Source organism: Musca domestica, unplaced genomic scaffold (assembly GCF_030504385.1).
Source record: "Musca domestica strain aabys unplaced genomic scaffold, Musca_domestica.polishedcontigs.V.1.1 39, whole genome shotgun sequence".
Lineage (NCBI taxonomy): Eukaryota > Metazoa > Arthropoda > Insecta > Diptera > Muscidae > Musca > Musca domestica.
In genome coordinates, this window is record NW_026712326.1 from 7288496 (window position 1) to 7294688 (window position 6193).

The following is a 6193-nucleotide window of genomic DNA, read 5'->3' on the forward strand; positions in this document are numbered from 1 at the left end:
AGCAGCGACAGCAACATCTACATAAATATTGGAACACAATTGTCTGGTGAATACATTGTGACAAACACAAATGTGTCAGTACAGTATGGAATGGGAAAAGGTATGTGGGTTAATTATTCGATATTATGAAATGTAAAATGTCCAATATTGCAGTATTTATTCACCATAAATAAAAAAATAAAAGTTATAGTTTTTACAAGATTTGATATTATAATTCAAACTAGGTGGATTTGAAAGTATCTAAAATTGGATGGATGTTACTTTCGCATACAAAATGCAGATCAAATCATTGAAATATCATTATATGGATCTATAGGAAATCATTGTTCTAAAAAGAAAATTTTCTGTCAGAGAACGTGTTGCCTATTAGGAACTTTAACTACCAAACTTCAATTTTGTTTCCGTTGGTAAATGTGAATAAAATCAACAAAATACCGAATATGTGGCGTTACCAGTACATGTGAGAGCTAAATGATAATGTGGACTGATATAACCCATATTTGAAACAAAACCATTCTGCCAACAAAGGAGAGCTTTGTGCGAAATCTTAGCTTCCTTTCGCTGTGCCAAAATATTTTCCGCTGATCAAGAGTTATATGCTATTTTAGATGCAATATTATTATTTCGTTTTGTTTTTTTAAAACTAAGGCAAACTTAATATGCCGTACAGATAAAAATTAAGGGAACAAAAAAAAAAAGCAGTAAGTTTGGCCGGGCCGGGAACAAAAAAAAGCAGTAAGTTTGGCCGGGCCTAACTTTGAATACCCTCTACCATTTGGAACGAATTAAAATTAAAAAAAAATTCTAAATTCTAAAAATTAAAAATTCTATTAAAAAAAAATCTTAAAAATGCCGAATATCGTGAGATGCCGATATATTGGGGGGATATACGATATTGTGACCTATATATACAAATATATGTCTGAGGGTAAAGCACTCACAATGAACTTCTTGTGTGAAATTTCAGACAATTCCTTTGAGAGATGTGGCTAAAATCGTTATAAGGGGGCTATACTATATCGTTGGCCCTTTATAGACAATTCCCCTTCAGGGGTAAAATAACCACAAGGAACTAATTGTGTGGAATTTCAGACAATTCTCTTGAAAAATGTGACTAAAATCATCAAAATACCGAATATTGGGGCCTATACAAACAATTCTCATTCAGGGGGTAAAGTGCTCGAAACGAACTCCTTGAGTGAAATTTCGGACAATTCCATTAAAAAATGTGGCTAAAATCATCAAAATACCGAATATCGGGGGGTACCGTTATATGGGAGCTACACGATATCGTGGACCGATATAGGCCATCTTCGAACTTAACCTGCTTGCAGACAAAAGACAGATCTGTGCAAAATTGTAGCTCCCTATCTTCCAGGCCTAAATCTTCTTAGAATTTTACGCTGATCAAGAATATATATATACTTTGTTGGGTCTAAAATTATTATTTTGATAAGTTACAAACGGAATGATGAACTTAATATAGCCTCCATACTATGTATGGTGGAGGGTATAAAAAATGCTTCAGGCTACAACTTTCAAGAAACATTAATTTGTGCGGTACTTTATCAACGAAGAAAACATTGATTTTTTTTGGCAGAATTATACTGTTTTTATTGCATACCCTAAGGCGTTGAAAGAGCAAGAAATTGCGAGTATGCTCGCGAAGGGAAAATTTATTCCGCTTTGAAAAAACATAAAACGATTGCGCTGTGCGACAAATTTAAATTTTCAGTAACTACGTCAAAAATTCAGCAGACTATGAAAGTAGAGCTAAAAGAGAAGACATATGTATCGGCATTTTGAAAGTTTACATCGTAAAGTAACCAAACAGAGGGGGAAAGTTCCACCTTTACAAAAATTTTTGGGATGTAGTGTCTTCGGATATAGTGCCGATAAAAATACGAGAAATATTATTTTCAATAGTTTTAAGCCTCGAGAGTGTCATAGCATCATTATAGAAGGATGACGTCAAAGATAACAAGTTAAAAAGCAGTAAGTTCGGCCGGTAAGTTCACCATTTGGAACGAATTTGGAAATTTTCAAGAAATAAAATCCGTTAAAAATTCTGTTAAAATCATAAAAATACCAAATATAGCCGTTATATTGCGTTCTCTACGAAGTGAACATACATAGGCTTTGTTTGTCATAAGCCGTTACCATATTCAAATTCGAAACTTGAAATAAACGGAGAATAATGTAGTTAAAATCATCAAAAACCATCTATATGGAGGTACCGTTATATCGGAGCTATACGAAGACCTGAACCTGCATAGACAATTTTCTGTCACAGGCTGTAGCATCCATTACGAACTCTAAATACATAATTTAAAATCGTCAAAATACAAAATATGGGAGGTACCCTTATATTGGCGCTATATGAAGACGTGGACCTGCACAGACAATTTTCTGTCATAAGCTGTAGTATCCATTAGAACTTCAAATACCAAATTTGAAACAATTCCGGTGAATAATGTCACTATAAACATCAAAATACCGAAAATAGGGAGGTACCGTTATATGGGGGCTATACGAAAACGTGGACCTGCACAGACAATTTTCTGTCTTATGCGGTACTATCCGTTTTGAAATTCAAATACCAAATAATGTCGTATGGTCCGTTTATGAACTGGCAATGTAAACATGTGTGCATAATTTTAGCCTTCTATAGCAATTCATTCGAAAGATAGCGTGACTACAACAGGCAGACAGACGGACGTCGCTAAATCGACTTAGCATTTTACGCTGATCATATAGTTTGGGGACATATTTCAACATATTTAGGAAAGAGCATTGAAATTTAATAGAGATCTTTAAATTACATTCAGAATCATAGAACATGTAGGTCATATCGGTCAACTTTTGGAATAGTCTCCATGTAAGTATAACTCCGATTTCAAGTATCAAGTAGGCTTTTGCACAAACTTACAAAATTTGCTTCCTGAACCGTATTTTTTTAATATATATAAATTTCTGTCGTTTAGGTCAGATTTAGACCTTTAACGTCTTCCAGGACCTATAATAGAATTTTATCACAACTAATTTTGAAACATATTTTGATTCGTTACGATTCCGTATATAGTATGATTTTATCCACTTTGATGTTTATACCTTCCACCTTGACAAGCAGGGTATATTCACTTTTTCATTCCGTTTGTAACATGTAACATAAATTCTCGTCGAAGACCCCATAAAGTATAAAGTATAATCAGCATAAAATTCTAGGTCGATTAAACGTTTTCCGTCGGTCTAATGAAATTTTGCAAAACAACTTGTATTGTGTCTAGAATAGCTGATATTGAAAATTATATATATATATATATATATATATATATATATATATATATATATATATATATATATATATATATATATATATATATATATATATACATATATATATATATATATATATATATATATATATATATATATATATATATATATATATATATATATATATATATATATATGTCAGGGGAATGATTCGGGGACAGTAAGGAAAAATAAAAAAATGCTAATTTTTAATTAAATTTTGATTAAATTAGCACATACCACCCGATATCTGGGTAATATAATTAATAAATTACATTCTATCACGTTTTATGTTCCTTAAGATTTGTTTGAGGTCATCTCTTATATAGCGAATCATTTCGGCCAATACAGCAATATGGGTTGCCACCACAATGTTATATTTTATAATTTTTGTCTTGAGTTAAATTGACGCCGTCAAAATTAAACGGGCTCGCCTTCGTTTATTTATGTTTTGGAAAAATGCAAAACAATAAAGGGATAAAGCCAGACCATTTTGCAACAACAAAATACTACGGTATCCCGAACAAACAAGCCACACTGTTCTAAAACACAGTATGTTTAAAAACATTGGGTAAATATTTGGCGAAAAATGTTAAATATTTTTCTTTGTCACAATCTGACCAACAAATATTATTTGACGGCAAATACAAAAAAAGCTAATTTTGGGAAACAAAATTATGGATTAACTCAAGTTTAGTAAAAAAGGTAGGTATTTTTACCCTGATCCCGGGAAACTATTTGTTCTTGGGGGACGGACCTGGGACCCCAGATATTTGACTCAAAAGTGCGGGTTCAAGACCCGGTCTGGGTGCACTTAGCCGATATGAACAATATAGATATCGTTGGAAAGCTTACAAAAATACCTGTCCAACAAGTGGTCACATGATAGTGCATCTGTATAACCCGATTCTAACCAGTTTATTAAAATTATGTTTTCAATAACAAAGAAAGGGTGTACTTCGCGTAGCCGTTGTTGGATTACGAAAACATAAAATTTAGAAAACTTTGGCTCGCGTTAGCCGATGTGGGACATACCCAGAGGAGAAAATCTCAAGCCCCGGCCGAAGCCCGGCTATTTACAAAAAGTGTCAAATTTAGAAATCTTTGCTTCGCGTTAGCCGGTGTAGGACATACCCAGAGAAGAAAATCTCAAGCCCCGGCCAAAGGCCGGCTATTAAAATAAAGTTTCAAATTTAGAAAACTTTTGTAATTCCAACGACGGCTACACGAAATAAACATTTTTTTATTGAATCGGGTTATACGGGTCCATATCTCTGGACCCGAAAAAGATATTAGCACAAATTGTAGCACATTGGAAAGGTAAGAGTGTCAGCTATAATTTGGCATCAATTTTGTTGACATCCATAAAGGGGGGTTTTATAAAAAAATCCGAGTCCAAAAAAATCAATAATTTGACTATATGACCACTCTCCACTCCACTCTCCATCATGTGACCACTTGTTGGATAGGTATTTTCCCGGAATCAGGGTAAAAATAACTACCTCTGGAAAAAATTTCGAAAAAATCGAAGAGTTTTTACTAAACTAGAGTTGTTTCAAAATTATTTGCCAGGAAACAAAAATTTGACCAGTGTGTCCAAAATGTGAACACATATGACCAATTATTTTCCTCTTTTTTGGTCAAACATTTATTTGACGGAGCAAATGTTTGACTGAACTTTCCTGAACGTTCCTGAACTTCAACGATAACCGATTTTCCGATTTATGATATCGAAAAAATTGCAAAACTAGTAGATTCTTGCAGGTTCTGGAACAGGCCAATAATTGCAATGAATACACACATAGACACAAAACAATACTACCCTACTATGATTTTTTGTACAATGATTTATATGCGTACTTATACGCGTACGAATTTAGATATAGCTCCCATATATATCTTGTTATGATTTCAGGTTTAATGTGTAACATTAGTCCAAATGAAATGAAAGTTTGCACGTATGATCGAATCAAGCCAATGAGTTAATTTGGTGATAGTGGAATTCGATTCAGATATCGCTCTTATATACATTTTCATTTAATTTAAATTTATTGTGCACCAAATATATATTGTTAGCCCAAATGGGATGGATCCGATTAGACATTTAAATACCCAACTGACACAATATGCAGGCCGTAACATTTTTTATAACCATATGTCTGGAGAGGGTATATATCATTTGATACGGTCAAAAGTGCAGGGCATTTTGAGTCGATCCAGCGATGTCCGTCTGTCTGTCTGGCTGGTGGACACGATAACTCTCTAAAAAATAATTTACCGCATTGAAAGAGAACGGATTATCTGATTTTGTTCAAACTTTGCAAATCGGTTTATATACGTTACTGTAAGATCAAGTGTGAGAATGGACAAGACCGGACTACTCCTTCTGGTACCTCCCCTACAAAGGGTTCGAATTTTGAATATCTAAAACGCTAATAAAATGCGAAATATGCATCGAATTCTCTTTAAATACATATTACCATTAGCACTATAAAATCTGGTATAAAGATGGAGTATAGCTGACCACTCCTTCTGGTACCTCCCACACAAAGGGGCAAATTTTGAATAACCAAAACGTTCATAAAATGCGAAATTAACATCCGAATTATTCCAAACTTCACACGTCCCAATATTTTTGCAGAAACAACAACTGGCGTGAAGATGGGACATAGCGGATTCATCCTTTTAGTACCTCCGTCAGAGAGGGTACAAATTTGGAATATCTAAAACGCTTATAAAATGCGAAATATACATCGGATTCTCTTCCAATTTCACGCATACAAATATTTTTATCATTATAAAAATTTGCGTAAAGATTAGATATAGCGGACCTCTCCTTCTGGTACCTCGCCCACAAAGGGTCAACACTTTGTATAAC